Below are 16,888 nucleotides of genomic sequence, written 5' to 3'. Positions count from 1 at the left end.
CAAATAAAGAAAGGCATCTTCTATAGATAACCTAAAGAAAAATTAGAGTTAGCAGGAACATGCCACAAATCAGCTTCTTTTTTTTTTAGGAGGGAGAGGGGCAGAGGAAGAGGGAGAAATGTGGGGCTTGATCTCAGGAACCTGATCATAAGCCGAAATCAAGAGCCAGCCAGCCATTCAGGACACCCAGGTGTTCCAACTCAAAATATTTTTTGAACTCAAAGGAAATTTGTTTTAAGGACAAAATAAATTGAGAAAATAACAGGCTGAAGAAACATGTTGCAGTATAGATACCAGAAAATTAAGTGAAAGGAGTGAAAAATCAACAAGAACATAAGATAAGAAGAGTAAATGAGGGGCGTCCGGGTGGCATAGTCAGTTGAGCAGTGACTCTTGGTTTTGGCTCAGATTGTGATCTCAGAGTCATAAGATCAAGCCTCACATCAGGGTGAACACTCATTGTGGAGTATACTTGAGATTTTCTCTCCCTCTCCCCCTCCCATTACTGCTCCCTCTTTCTCTGTCTCAAATAAATAAATAAATCTTTTTTTTTTTTTAAAGATTTTATTTATTTATTCATGATAGCCACACAGAGAGAGACAGAGAGGCAGAGACACAGGCAGAGGGAGAAGCGGCTCCATGCAGGGAGCCCGACGTGGGATTCGGTCCCGGGTCTCCAGGATCGCGCCCCGGGCCAAAGGCAGGCGCCAAACCGCTGTGCCCCCCAGGGATCCCTAAATAAATAAATCTTAAAAAAAAAAAAAGAGTAAATCAAACTAGGCAAATGAGAGTCTCTCTTTACTCAGTATTAAAAAGGGAAAGTATCAAGTCGTCTTTAAGTTATCTTTACTAACATTATCAATATAAAATGAAACTGCATATGATTCAATTAGGTAACTTCTAGTCCACTCTGAGAGAATACTGACAATAATATTTTTATAGCACCATTTCCTTAGTTACTATGGTAAGTACCTCTCTAATGTTTTTTGACTTTTTGCATATTTAATATAGTAGATCACCTAGTACATTTTCTATATTTTTATATTGCTTAATTTTGAGGAAGCTAAAAGGAACTGTCATATTTGAAATGTATCTATTTTAAAGAAAGAAACTATTTGGTGCCTATGAATCCCAACTTGAGCAAAATCTGTATTACTAATTTCAAGAATAAAATTTTTCTTTGTGGTTATTTAAACTAGCCAAGATTTCAATATCACTGGGGAATTAATGCTGGGATGATCTTGGGATTTGCATAGTAATTGGTTTGACACATATGCCATACTGTACAGGGCTATGGACACAGATGGTAATGAATATACCAGCCATGTTCCCTGAGATCAGTATAAAAATGTGATGAAATTGATTTTTTTCATTCTTTTTGGTTTATAAGTAACCATGCTGGCTAATGAGCTAATTTAGATAAGCTTTAAACAAGGATATAATCATATTAATGGTAATTATTGGAAAGCAGCACGAAATGAAGCTTTTTAGTTTCCATTCCAAGTTTTAATTAGCAATTAAACGAAGTTATTTGACCTATGATTAACTTTCAGTGTGCTTTTAAAGTTTATATATATATATATATATATATATATATATATATATATATATGTGTGTGTGTAAAGTAGTTTAAGAAGTGTTATTCTACATAACAATGTCTCCAAAGGAAATATTACCAAATATGCTTTCAGTAATGAATATTCTAAAAAAAAATATTTAAACAATAGTAGAAATGTGGAATGAGTATTATTATGAGTATTCTTGTATATAAATTAAACTTTAATAAGTGGGACCAGAAAAGGTTGTATATGAAAACATCATCTAAATTAATGCCAATTCTTAAAGAATTAAGTGATTTCTGAGTACCATATCTGCTTTTCCATAACTGGGAAATTGTCTGATGGATGGTGTGCTATAATGATTGTCATTTGTTAATATGGAAAATATTTAGTATTGACAAAATAAATTAACAAATAAAAAATGAAAATATTTTCTTGAACACCTTATTTGAGATTTCAGCCATAAATTTACATAACAAAAATTTTAAATATAATGTTATAATGGTATTGTCAATCATATTGAAATATTAGAAAATGACATATAATATCTTTTTTTTTAAATTTTATTTATGATAGTCACAGAGAGAGAGAGAGAGAGAGAGGCAGAGACACAGGCAGAGGGAGAAGCAGGCTCCATGCACCGGGAGCCCGACGTGGGATTCGATCCCAGGTCTCCAGGATCGCGCCCTGGGCCAAAGACAGGCGCCAAAACGCTGCGCACCCAGGGATCCCCATATAACATCTTTTTTTAAAAGATTTTATTTATTTATTCATGAGGGACACAGAGAAAGAGGCAGAGACATAGGCAGAGGGAGAAGCAGGCTCCATGCAGGCAGCCCGATGCTGGACTCAATCCCAGGACATCACAATCTGAGCCAAAGACAGATGCTTAACCCAGGAACCCCACCCAGGAACCCCAACATACAATATTTTAAATTTAGAGTTATGTCATAGATTTTAATCTTAGTAACTGCAGAGGTGAGTAGGACAATAGAGGAAAAGGATATGTAATTGAGAAATAGAAGTGTTTACTATTCTGGTTTATCAAAGACCAGTTCTTTCCAATCAGATTTAATGCATCTGCGAAAAATTTTAAAGTAGCATTGGACTTAATAGTTTACAGTTTTCACGTTTTCCTTATGAATGTTCCTGAGCTCTTTTCATATTTATTTTAAATGTGTGTTTCCTTGTTAACACCTTCTTCTACCACCGTTCCAGGGATTGGAGCATTGTTCATGCAAGACAAACTCTGAGTTACTTGTCTTTAAAACCTATTATTTTTAGTTTCTAGTACATAAAGGATACTCAATAAATTTTTTGCGGAACGCAGGAGCAAATGCAGCTTATCTACTATTATCTAAAAGGGGGAAACTTTTCAAGATAGTAACTAGGGATATTCATATCTTTAAAAATTCTGAGATGTTAGAAATTCCACTGGTAATTATACAAATTACACAGAATTTGCAAATATCTTTCAAAATACTATTAATCATAAAGTTTTACCAAATATCTCCAAAAACCTGCGCATACAATGGCTTAATAATATAATGCTATCTTAATAATACATAACACTGGAAAATATTTACATCTCATGACACAGAGTGAAGTACAAAAATACAAGCCCAAAGAAAAAAAAAGTATCACTTGCACTTTATGATTCCTTGCATCTTCAACAGAGAAAACAATATAATTTAATGCTTTCTTGATGACTTGGGATCATTATCATGAACCTCGGTTATGTGACATTCTATTCTGTTACGAAGATAATGTGACTACAGATGTTGATGGCGTGAATCCTGTTATCAAGTTTTAATAGTCTCATGTAATTAGGTGTAAGATACATCACAAAGCAGCAATTATTTTGTCTTTTCCATATTTTAGTCACTTTCTTTTGTTGACATTATTTGCTAAGTCCCCTTAATTAGCTAAGGAAGAAGCTCAGGGCCAGAGCTTGAGTGTTTTGATTGAAGCACAAGCTCCTTGGGGCTGTGGGAGAAGAAGGAAAACAAAACAAGACCTGAAGCAAGCTGTATTCAAAAAAGAAATCCAGAGGAAAATATATAACGTACTTAAAATTTTCCATAAGCTTGGTTTAATATGTTACATGGTACCTACAATGACCTCTAAAACAGTAGAAATTTCCCAAAACACTGGCAGCTGTACACAGTGCCAGATGTTTTATTTAACAGATTTGAAACTAAAAATCAATTTGGTTGTCATTTATTGTCCTTTTGAGGATTTAACCATAAAATGAATCAATAAAAAGGAGAAGAGGGAAACAAACAAGAATCTCTATTTTACATTAAATGTAAAAGGGAATTTTTTTGTGTGACATCAATCCATAATTGTAATAGAATCTTCTACATAGATAGATAGTCAATAGGCAGGCATACATATTCACAAACTCATAACAAATCTACCTACAGAGATACTTGGTATAAAAAAAAAACTATATAATTGGGATGATATATTCAAGGTTTCTTAAAAGGGCTTTCACAGTTTAATGTGAATGTTTGAAATCATTTAGCTTATTTCTTTTTACCTTTAAATTTTCAAGCTGGCAAAACATTTACAAATTGGGGAGAATTTCTCATTATTTTTAGAGCAACTTTTTTTTTTTTTTACATGAAACTTAAAGCCAAGCAAATACTATTTAAGGTGAGCAGAACACCTAACTTTGCAGTTTGCCTGTTTTTTTTCGTGTTACTAATGGAGTTAGCTGATCTAATCCTTTTACAGAATTACACACCCCTTGTTTATGTCAATGTCATTTTTATTCCTTCTATGTCATTCCTATGTAGTAAATAACTCCATGTTGACCTTTACTCATGTGCCACCTCCCCATGAAGGGCATCTCACAATGTATAGACACAACAGAAAGGATCATGGAAGTTAAGATGTGCTATCCTATATACATAATGTCATCAGTTAGAAGGTGCTCCCAGGAGAATGCTGATCCTCCCTCTTGCTGTGACCAAGCATCTCAGTGATACTCTGCTCCTAAGTGGTGTCAACTGAAAAGAAATAATTTTTGAGACATGAGAAAGGAAGAAATATTTGTAAACTATTTTTTTCCCTAAGGTCTTTCCTCAAATATGTATGCCTCTAGTTCTTAAATACTTACTTATTATGTGTTCATCTATGTTTTCCATAATTTCTTTTTCATGCTGGAATCCAGAATTGAGTACAATTTACTGATAAACTGTGGTTTATGAGAGTGTCTATAAAGAAAGAGAAGTCAGAGGTTCCTGCAAGTTGTTTCTGTAATCTATTAGGGCTCATTAGTTTTTTTTTCTTAATATCATGGTTAAATAATTAATTTTAATTACACTTCTTACAGTTTGTTGTGATGAGGCTAAAACATACACCACCACCACCCCCCAAGTCGAGAAAGGAAAACGTGACAGGTAATCAAGTACAGAGGTGCTGGCCTGACCTGGCAGTGACTGGAATGGACCACCTAAAGTGTCCAGCTTTCAGGTTAATCTTCCAAGTTCTCTTAAAGGCCTTTTGGTTATAAAAATTTTAATTTCTAGGAGAGATTATGAAACACTGCATCTACTTTCCTCAAATATACGTTGCTTTTCCATAGCTTCGGGCACTTACTAATGTCTCTCCCTTCTGGAATTCATTTTACTTCACATTTTAGGGGGAGCCTAAACTATTTCTTCCTTCAAGACTTACGAGGAAGCACTTCTAGAATTCTGAATTAAGTGCCTCCCTAGATTTTAGGCTTCTGTAATACATTTGTTGCTCCTGCTCCATCAGCTCCTTCACTGCTAAATCATAGGGCACTTGCCTTTTGTTGTGGTCTGTCATGATGGCAAGATTTCCCCCACTGACTGCCTAGATCCGTCCAACATTGCTCATATAGTGATGATTCTTCTTCTTCTCTTCTCTCCTTTTTCCTATCCCCCTCCCCCTCCCTCTCCCCTCCTCCTCCTCCTCCTCCTCCTCTTCTTCTTCTTCTTCTTCTTCTTCCTTCTTCCTTCTTCCTTCTTCTTTCTTTTTCTTTTCTTCTTCTTCTTCTTCTTCTTCTTCTTCTTCTTCTTCTTCTTCTTCTTCTTCTTTTCTTTTTCTTCTTCTTCCTTCTCCTTCTCCTTCTCCTTCTCCTTCTCCTTCTCCTTCTCCTTCTCCTTCTCCTTCTTCTTCTTTGGAAACTACTACCTAAGCCTCTCCCTGAGATGTGCCATTGTGAGTTAATAGCAAATAGAAAATATATCTATTGTCTCTTCCCCAGTTCTTGGCATAGAGCTCCTAAAACCCTTGTGGATATCTAAGTGATCAAAATACTTCTGTTCTAATATTTTGTTTTTGATCCCAGACTCTGAGTTCCTAAGTCCCTTGGAATTTCCTGAGTAATAGTGTCTATTGCTCCTTTTTTTAACAGTTAAAAATATTTTGTTATCATTTTAATTTTTTCTTTTTAAAAAATCATTTTATTTTATCTCACCATGATAAATGTACTCCTTAATCCCCACCCCCTGTTTCTCCCATCCTTACACCCTCTCCCCTCTGGTAATCAGCAGTTTGTTCTCTATAGCTAAGAGTCCATTTTTTGGTTTGCCTCCTCTCTCTCTTTTAACCTTTGCTAATTTGTTTTTTTTCTTCAATTCCACATATAAGTGAGATCATGTGGTATTTATCTTTCTTCTGACTTATTTCGCTTAACATTATAGTCCCTAGCTCCATTCATGTTGTTGCAAATGGCAAGGTTTCATTCTTTTTTTATGGTTAAATAATATTTCCTTGTACATATATATACCACATCTTCTTTACCCATTCATCTATCAATGAATACCTGGGCTGCTACCATAGTTTGGCTATTGTAAATAATGCTGCAGTAAACATAGGGATGCATGTATCTCTTTCAGTTAGTGTTTACATATTTTTTTGTTAAATACCCAGTAGCATGATTCCTGGATCATAGAGTGGTTCTATTTTTAATTTTTTGAGGAACTTCCATACTGTTTTCTACAGTGGCTACACCAGTTTGCATTCCCACCAACAGTGCATGAGGGTTCTTTTTTCTTCACATTCTCTCCCACCCCTGCTGTTTCTTGTATTTGCTCATCTATTCATTCTTTAATCATTGTGCATCTTCTATGGTTTAGCTTTCTTTCTCAAATATAATACACTAAATACATAAGTGCATTTTGACTGTCCTTTTAAATATTACAACAATAGCTAAATGTAGAAGTACTCTTTTGCTGAAATTTGTTCTATCACTTGATTTTTTAGCTGTATTGATGGTTTCAGGATCTTGTAACAGAAACTAGAGGCTCTCTGCAGTCTCAGAAAACCCCTAGTGCTTTTCCTAGTCTTCACTTCCTGATATCATAAGATTTAAGATCACATTACCTGACAGAGATACGATAGTCACCATAAACATAAAAACAATGAAGTAAGAGTCTAAAACCATGTTAATAAGAATAATTAGGATTATTTTATCACTAAATTTGTATTTTTATTTTTTTTTAAAGATTTATTTATTTATTTATGATAGACATAGAGAGAGAGAGAGGCAGAGACACAGGAGGAGGGAGAAGCAGGCTCCATGCCGGGAGCCTGACATGGGACTTGATCCTGGGACTCCAGGATCGCGCCCTGGGCCAAAGGCAGGCGCTAAACTGCTAAGCCACCCAGGGATCCCCTATCACTAAATTTGTAAGTTAATATTGTCCTTCCATTAAAAAAAAAAAAAATTGATGGAGAAAAAAGATGGCAGTGTTCCAATGTTTTTATTTGGAAAAATAAACTGAAGTAATATTGATAAGTAAAATAGCCACCATCTCTGGGTCTGTCTAATTTTTATTGTTGTTGTGTTAAAATATTACTGGCCTCTAGATCCATACTTTGATAAGGGCTTTTCTAGAACAGATGCTGACTATTGTTCCTGGAGATGAATCTTTGTAGGCCTAATCACAGGCAATATATCTAAACTGTTTGCTCAGAAGTAAATCTCAGAATAATAAATGCATGGAATTGACTAGGAAATAATGCTTTGCAAGTAGTATTGTGCTGCTTAGAATTGTAATATGAGTCTTATTTTCCAACAAAAATAGCATTATCTTTTTAGTTCAAAATGAGTAATTTGTGGCCTTGAGGCTCATGTGAGACAAGCTGGCATTCCACCACTGTCTTTGACTGAGCCCTCATCTGCCTACGAGGAGCCTTCGTGGTATTTGCATTAGAGTCCTTTGCGGTTGCAGCTACTCAGGAGCTCAGCGAAAGAAAAAACACTAATTATATGTTGGAGGAATAGTGAAGTCATGTAAAGGAAGGAAAAGTACTCCATAGATCACAATAGCAGAAGAACACAAATTCTCTTTGAGATATTAGCTAGCAAATTTAAGCCCTATCCTGCTAACAGCCATGTTTTGCATCATCAACTTTTTGCAACTGAAATTGTTTACCCTTTCTAATTCAAGGTTTCTTTAATCATAATTTATTTATTTACTTTTCCTTTAATCATAATTTAGAACAAGGAATCCTTATATTTCATGGTACAAAAGAGCAATATGTTGAGTAAGATAGTTTGAGAGGAAATTGTAAGATATTTTTGAATTAGCCCCACCTACTGTATGCAAAAATTCATGTATTTATTTTTAATGATTGAGTATCTTGTGAGTTGTTTTCTTTACAGGTAAATTATTTTAAGAATATTATAAATGCAAAATAATTGTATTCTTCAAATATTATAAAAATAGCTATATTTGTATATAGTATTTTTAGTTATATATAATGAATTATTTCAACTGCCTTAACAGATACCTTTATAAGTATGAAATTATTGTTATGATTTTAGTGGTGTAGGTTGAAGAGGGAAAACTGAAGAATATTATTGTCATTTAATATATAATAAGATTTTTATGGCATTCTAAAAAAGATAGTTAAGGCAATGTGTTTAAAATGCACAAACTAAACTCACAGGTTTAAACCAAATGCTTTTCTTAATTAGGTGTTAGACAAAAACAGTGTACAAAACCTTTTCTTTAATTAAAAAATATGTATACCTGATACCTCTAACAATAAATATTGGTTCACTGATCATAAAATGATTTTTAAAAAACCCTTAAAATATTACTTAGTCCCCTTATCTTTCTAACATTAGAACCGACTTGTTCCACATCAGCTTTGATATATATGCTCTTTAATAAGTCATCCTGAGATACATGCACTTTGCTCTGAGGCTGTGGCATCTATTCAAGTCTCTCTAGATTCATTTACAGCTCAAAATCCTGCTCTTTCTGTGCTTTTGTCATCCCCAATCAAAGCCATTATTATGGGATTGCTTCTTCAATTTCCTGTGTCTGAGTTTCCTGCTACCACTTACCTTTAGCAGAAACCAAGGCAGAGAGCAGAAAAGAACTCAAGATAGATTTCTACCCTATGAGAATCATTTCCTCTTATCAAAAACAGGCTCCTTTTCTCTCTACCTCTCCCTGAGAATCACCATTCCACTAGTGAGGTGGATTACAGCCAGAGAGTTATTGAAATGCAAAAGGTTTTCTTCAATTTCTTCATACTCCCAAGGGCAACCCACATTTCCTCTCGTAATCTTTTGAAGTTAACTCTCTACCCATTGCTTTGTGAGTTATGTAGTCCTTTGTCAACCCCTCAAGGTGCTAGCAGTCTAGGAAAAGTAGAAAATGAATTTTAATAAAAGCCATTTAAACATGATATAATAAGGATAGAGAAGTAGAAAGTAATTATTTTTAAAAAATGAGATTTTGTCCACAGACACACAAGAACTTATTTCAATCATAACACGAGTAAGATATTTCTGTATTAATGTTTTTTTTTTTTCCTTTTTTGTTCCCCTCAAACTTTAATGTGTATAGAATCACCTGGGAATCTTGTTGAACTGCTAATTCTAATTTGGAAGATTTTGAAAAGCTTAGACCTAAGATGCTGCATTCTTTTTTTTTTTTTTTTTTTTTTAAGATTTTATTTATTGGGCAGCCCGGGTGGCTCAGTGGTTTAGCGCTGCCTTCAGCCCAGGGCCTGATCCTGGGGACCCAGGATCGAGTCCTACATCAGGTTTTCTGCAAGGAGCCTGCTTCTCCATCTGCTGTGTCTCTGCCTCTCTCTCTCTCCATGTCTCTCATGAATAAATAAATAAAAAATCTTTAAAAAAAGGATTTTATTTATTTCCTCATGAGTGACACAGAGAGAGGCAGAGACACAAGCAGAGGGAGAAACAGGCTCCCTACGTGCTGCCTGATGTGGGACTTGATCCCAGGACACTGGGATGGGGTTTGAGCGGAAGGCAGATGCTCAACCACTGAGCCACCAGTGTCCCAAGATGCTGCATTCTTCACACTCTCCCATGGTGCCGGGTGATGCTGAAGTTGCTGGTCAAGGACCACAGTAAGCAACATGATCAGTCCTTGAAAAAAATTCAGCAGTAAAGAGGCATAGGCGGGAATTGTGAATTGTGTTGAGAAAGGAGTCTTTGGGTGGGGTTCAAAACACAGAACCGGATTTTGGGAGATGATTTTACCACCTCACAAAGCAGGAAGGAAGCCTTTTAAAAGATACCAACAACACTGGGGAAAAGGATAAACCCTGCCAAGTCAAAATAAAACACAAGAGGTAGACACCAATGTAAGTATAAGTCCCACCAATGTAAGTATAAGTATAAGAACTACCAGAAACTTGGAAGGAGAACAAAACATTATCATAATTAGCACAGCATAGTAACACTGCAAAGTTACTACCCTGGAAATGTCTACATGCAAAAACAGAGCCAAAAATAACTTGCAAATACTTGGCAGCAAATTACAGAGTGTGACATTCTTGAACCAAAAATATCAGGGGAAAGTACAAACGCTGTGTCCCACTACCACATTTATGCTTCCGAGTTTCCTGCATTTGGGGAAATCACAGTGGGCAGCCCATCCAGAGTGCAATGGATAAGCCTGGCCCTGGGAAGACCACCTTCGTGAGTATGGTGTCTCTCTCCCAGCTAAGTATCTTTTTTTTCCTTTTTAATGAAACGTTCTTCTGATTAAAGTGTTCCTTAATCAGACCTGATGTTTCATGTTATTTAAAGGACATCAATAACAATACAATCGAGCAATGAAATAGAGAAGCCTCAATATGGTGCCCTTGCTCAGACCTCAATTTGAGACTTGACCAGAATATTCATTACAGTCAATGCAAATTCTGATTCCAAAATAGGTTGATTATTCTTCTCTCACAGAGGTGTGGACTAGTTAAAAAAAAAAAAAAAGCTAGGGCAAAGGAAAAGGAAAATTTAAAAAAAGAAAAAAGCAAAGCAAAACAAAAAAACCCAAACCCAACCCAATTAGTGGTTTCCCCTAGATGTTGAAATACAGAAATTTTACTTAAGCAGAACAAAAGCCAAAGATGCAAGCATAAAATTTTAGTGGAAATGGATAATTAGTAAATTCTTTTTAACAAGACCTGTTAAAAATTCTGTAAATTCTTTTTTAAGTATCTATTATCCTTAAAAAACAGATCTTTTGACCTTTAGGAAATCTTTTGCCTTGGAAAAATTAACTTTTAGGAAATTCATCAATTGTTTCACCTATTATTTTATTCATTTACAGCACAGATATTTGAGTTCCATTGTACTAACTGTGGGTAAGACTCAGTACCTAGTCTCAAGGAGATTATAATGTAGTTCAGTCAAATGTATATACATTAAAGAGTGTATTAGGATCTATATATGACTGCCACCTGATGCTTGCTCTAAAATATCCTACATACTATTCACTTATTAATAGTAGTCTTGGAACTCCTCATAAACCTGATATGTAAAGCAGAGGAGAATGGAATTATGTTTACTAAAGCTTACATGAAGGTGCATGGAGCCAGAATAGTCAGAGGCAATGATAGGAAGAAAGACTTGGATCTCACTGAATTTTAATCTGGGGGGCAAGGGGACTGGGACTTGACTTGGACTCGATTCTGAGGCTTTGTCTCATACAGCTTTTTTTTTTTTTTTTTTAGATTTTTTTTTTATTCACACACACAGAGAGAGAGAGAGAGAGAGAGAGGAAGAGACACAGGCAGAGGGAGAAGCAGGCTCCATACAGGGAGCCCGACGGGGGACTTGATTCCAAGCCTCCAGGATCAGGCCCTGGGCCGAAGGTGGCGCTAAACCACTGAGCCACCTGGGCTGCTCCTCATTCAGCTTTTATTAAGAGAGCTAGCAGATTAGCTTTAAGAATGATTAACTTTGGGAATCAGAGAAAAACATGTTTACTTCAAAAGGTGAAAGAATAGGCTATTGACTCAAGGAAGGGGAGCAGAGGAGCTGTGTCTGGAGAGCAATGTGGTCAAGGGTCAGTGTGCCCATTCAGGACCCCATATATTCCCAGCGTGCTGAGGACCACGAGATTCAATTCTCAGATAAGCTCTGCATCTGGTTCCCCACATATCCCCCCCCCCTTTTTTTAAGTAAAGTAATCATGACCAGCTTCCAGACCAGTTTTTCTTGTTGGTTTAAACATCTTATTTTGATCTGACAGAGGAATTACTAATGATGACTACCATCATGAGAAACAGATTAGTGGGATTTTCTGGTTGGCCTAATGCACGGAGGTGTCTCTGGGCCTCATCTGTAGTCTTTTTCACTTGCCCTAAAGTCATCATTGGAGCCTATTGTCTCTGGAGCAATGGGTCAGCCTTTGTCCCTTCATGTTGGGGCATCATCTCCTCTGTGTCCATGGTAAGGTTTCACCCAGCCACCTGGAGCCCAAATGCAAGTTTTATTATCCCCTTTTATACAAGCATAACCTCTTCCCCATGTTATAGGAGGTTCTGGCCCTTTCAACTGCCCCATTTCCAAGTGTCTCTATCTAACCAGGACCTCTCCATGGCATGATATTGATGACAGCCCTGCATGGCATTCTGCCTCAGAGTAGCCAACATCCAAAAAAGAGAAAAAAATTGAGGGCAATAAGGGAAAGGTGTAGTAATGTTCATGGGGGATAACTGTCTCCTAGTCTCCCTTTTTTGTTTTGTCAATTTTGTTTTAAGAGCAGTATTCATGCATTCCATGATAGCTTGGTCTCATGGGTTATAGGGAATATCAAAGATGTGGGTGATTCCTCATGTGGAGCAAAACTGAGCAAAATCTTTACTAGTGTAGGCTGGGCCATTGTCAGTTTTAATGGGTTTTGGAAGTCCCATGACTGCAAAAACCTCAAGGCAATGTTGGCATACATGGGTTACAGCTTCCCCAGAGAGCAGAGTAGCTCAAACCATATGAGAAAAGGGGTCTACAGACACATGCATGCAAGACAAGCAGCCAAATTGTTTTACATGAGTCACATCCATTTGCCAAAGTTCATTGGGAGTAAGGACACGAGGGTTAACTCCCAAATTTGTCACCCAGAAAAGTGATCATTGACAGAATGGACAGGAGTGTACGATCTGTTGAGCAAGTCATCACGAAACATTAAGAGAATAATTTTCAAAGGCTATGGGTAGACTGGTGAAGAAGAGCATGAGGAGCCTGTGTTTGGTGAAATATAGAACATATTATTGAATTGGCAGCAGCATTGCCAGGGCCAGGGGTGCTGGGAGTTTAGAATGTGATCAAATGTGAGTTATGTAAAGGGTGTGATGGTGAGAGTGAACAATTGTTGTAAAGTTTGGAAAAGGGAGCTAAGGTTCTTAGAGGGTATGTGCTTGATTTTTGCATTTTCAATATCATGGACTGATCCTACAATGTAATGGAAGTCGGAAACAATGTTGAGAGGTTGAGAGAAAGCTTGTAAAGCCAAAATAACAGTGAAAACTTCAACTCGCTGAGAAGAGGTATAGGAGGTGATTTCTGCATAGGAGGCTTCAGAGGTCCAATATGCAGCTTTGCTATCACTGGATCCATCTGTAAAAACGCTTGCTCCTAGTGAGAGCATTAGGATGGATGAATTTTGAATAATAGTGGGAATAACAAAGGAAGTGGAGGTAATGAATTGTAATGGTTTTTTGGAAGGTGACTGATTGGAAACTTCTCCCAAATAGCAAGGGCTATCTGCCATTCCAAGCATTCTATTCTCTGCCATAGAGAGCCAGGGTGCCTTTTGTTGTCCTTGGGTAAAAAGTAACATTATTTGAGGAGGCTCTTTTCCTAATAATTGTACACATCTAGAATCCCCCTTGGTAATTGTTTTGCAAGTTAGAGTCCAATATGGGGTTAGGGATTGAGATTCCTGATTGGATAAATGGATCCATTCTAGGATGACTAGGTCAGGTGTAAACTGTATGAGCACCCCAATGGGGGATATATCTGACCAAGTGAGTTGTAATTTTACAGGAAATTGTGGATTAACTCAATGAGCTTGCAAGTGGTTAACAGCTAGCTGTGTAGCTTCCAATTCCTTTTCAGTTTGGGGGCTCAGGTGACGAGAAGAATTAAGGGCAGTGTTACCTTGTAGAGTATTGAACAAATGTGATAGGGGATGTGCAGGGATGCCCAATAAAGGGTGAATCCAATTGATGTCTCCCAATTGATGTTTCAATGTCTCCAATTAAAGTCATTTAAAGTTTGGAGGTTTGTTTTTCTGATAGAAATCTTTTGTGGCCTAATGGTAGGTTTATCCATAAGGTAGCTCAAATATTGGAAAGGAGGGGTATGTTGAATTTTTTCAGGGGCTACTTGTAAATTCCATTCAATTAGATATTGCTCTACTTGTAAGAAAAGGGTATCAAGGTCTGATCATGTGACTGAGGCCAGTAGTATGTCATCCATATAGTGGATATATAGGCTTTCGGGAAGGTTTCTCGGGGTCAACATAAAGCAAGAGCCATATAATGTTAACATTTGGTAGGACTACTAGCCATGCCCTGTGGAAGGACTTTCCATTGGTATCTCTGAATTGGTTCAATGTTATTGATGGAAGGGACAGAGAAAGTAAATTGTTTTTTTATCTTGAGTAGCCAATGGAATAGTAAAAAGGCAATTTTTTAAATCAGTGATTATTAAAGGCCAATCAAGAGGTATTGCAGAAGGCGAGGGGAGTACTGGCTGGAAAGCTCCCATAGGTTGCATGACTTTGTTAACTGCTTATTAGTCTTGAGTCAAATGCTATTTCCCATATTTTTTAGGAATTACAAAGACAGGTATCCCAAGGACAGTGAGAAAGCTCAGTATGTCCCACCTCCAATTGTTGCTTAACAAGTTCCTGTAAATTTTGTAAATTTTCCCAGTTATAGGCCACTGCTCTACCCATAAAGGAGTATCTATAAGCCATGTTAGAGACATGGCATGGCCTGGGGATTCTTCAGCAGTGACCACAGTTAAAAATTTTGCTTATAACCTAATCCATGTCTTCCAATCTACGAGGAGGGGGTGATGGTTCTTTGATTCCTTGCCCATATTTTCCTAACCCTTGTCCTTCTTTATAGTCCATTTGTTCCATTATCTGAAAACCCTTAGGTTTAGTGGCAATGATAACCTTCATGTGCTTCATGATATCTCCACCCCATATGTTGATAGGAATAGAGGCCACATAGGGAATGACTTAGTTCCTGAGGCCCCCTCAGGGCCTTTCCAAGTGAGAATGCTAGAGCTTTGTCCCATCCATCTGGGGGTTTCCAATCCTGTGAGGGATGCGGAGGGCTGTTTTAAAGGCCAAAATGTTGACCACTCATGATGGGCTATAACAGTTGCATCAGCACCCATATCAAGTACAGCCACTCTGGAAAACAGTGTGGAGGTTCCACAAGAAGTTAAAAATAGAGCTACCCTATGACCCAGCAATTGCACTGCTGGGTATTTCCCTCAAAGATACAGATGCAGTGACCTAATGATCCTAATGGGTAGGATCATTCCCATTACTTTTAAATGTACCAGAATGGCATTCCCTTTGAACTTTTGAAACAATTCTCTGCCTTTTGAGGTTTTGGGGCTTTTTTTAAAGCTGCTGCCAGAACTGTTGATGTTCATGGGTACTCGCATTTTGGCTTCCTCTCCAATAATCTGAAATAGAGCCCTTATGTCTTATAGGGGCAATGACTCTTTGGCAGTCGGCATTAGCATTTTCATAGCCAGCTGCTTGACTAGGACATCTGCAGCCTGAGCATGGGTGACCTGCCCCCACACCACTTTAGTAAGGCCATCGATGAAATCAGCATAATTTTCTGAAGGCCCCTCCACCCATTTTGTAAGCAACCTTATGGCCCAAGCCCTTTGGGCAGCTGGGGAAATTTGCTCTCAGGCTTGGGAAGCATATATCAATTGATTATGGAGAGTTTGAAAATTTCCAGTCCCAACAAACAAGTTGAAAGTAACAGGGATATTAGCACGCCTGTTGCTATGGGCCTGTTCCCAAGCAAAGTCTCCAAAAAACAGATTTCCATCGTAAACACATACTCCCTGTTAAGGAGGCCTTTGCTATTTGAAGCCAATCCCAAGGACCGAGCCACATATGAGCCATGGCCTCCAATATAGTTTGAGTCAAAGGGGCCTGCAAATGTTCGGTGGATACATGTGCCCCAGCTTGTTTAAGCAAACATTTTATTTTATTTTATTTTATTTATTTTAATTTTAAGGATTTTATTTATTCATGATAGAGAGAAAGAGAGAGAGAGAGAGGCAGAAGTAGGCTCCATGCGGGAAGCCCGACGTGGTACTCGATCTCGGGTCTCCAGGATCACGCCCGGGGCCAAAGGCAGGCGCAAACCACTGAGCCACCCAGGGATCCCCTAAGCAAACATTTTAGAAGAGAAACAGAGTGGGTTAAGCTAGACGAATTCCGCCCCATGGTTACCCTGCCTGAAACCCAGTCCAGCCTCTGCTGGTGGCGGGACCCAAGCCACAGGTGCTGCTGCAGTACTCCCCATTACCCATTTCTCGTCCCTGCTCCAGTGTCACTTGCCAGGGGCCGGGATAGTCAGCGGCGACAATATGAAGAAAGACTCAAGAGTCTCACTGAATTTTAACCTGGGGGACAAGGGGACCAAGGCTCGGATTCCGACTCCACCCCAGGCTTTGTCTCCTCCAGCTTTTATTAAGAGAGCCAGCAGATTAGCTATGGGAATGATTAACTTTGGGAAGCGGAAAAAAACTTCTGCTGTTTTTGTTGACTTCAAAGGTGAAAGAATAGGCTGTTGACTCAAGGAGGGGCAGTGGAGATGTGTCCAAGGGTCAGAGTGCCCACTCAGGGCCTCAGTATCCCCAGTGTGCCGAGGATTAGAGATTGAGTTCTTGGATAAGCTGGCAGCTAGTTCCCCACATGAAGGTCCTGAAATCATATGCTCCCATATTTCCCTTAGATATCTGGCAAAGCTTTGGAATCATTGGAATCATTGGAATTTAATAAAAGGATGAGAATTTTTCAAAAGGATGA

The 16,888-nt window shown here is 37.8% G+C and overlaps 1 non-coding gene across 1 annotated transcript; it reads right to left on the bottom strand.

The window, feature by feature from the left end:
- Positions 1–10,376: 10,376 nt before the first annotated feature.
- LOC112661962 (U1 spliceosomal RNA) lies at positions 10,377–10,538 on the bottom strand. The gene has a single exon (XR_003138116.1). It is a non-coding gene; the product is annotated as a U1 spliceosomal RNA (small nuclear RNA).
- Positions 10,539–16,888: the final 6,350 nt, after the last annotated feature.

Source organism: Canis lupus, chromosome 31, assembly GCF_003254725.2.
Source record: "Canis lupus dingo isolate Sandy chromosome 31, ASM325472v2, whole genome shotgun sequence".
NCBI lineage: Eukaryota > Metazoa > Chordata > Mammalia > Carnivora > Canidae > Canis > Canis lupus.
Note: the sequence above shows the minus strand (reverse complement) of the source record. Positions and strands in the feature narration are given on the sequence as shown.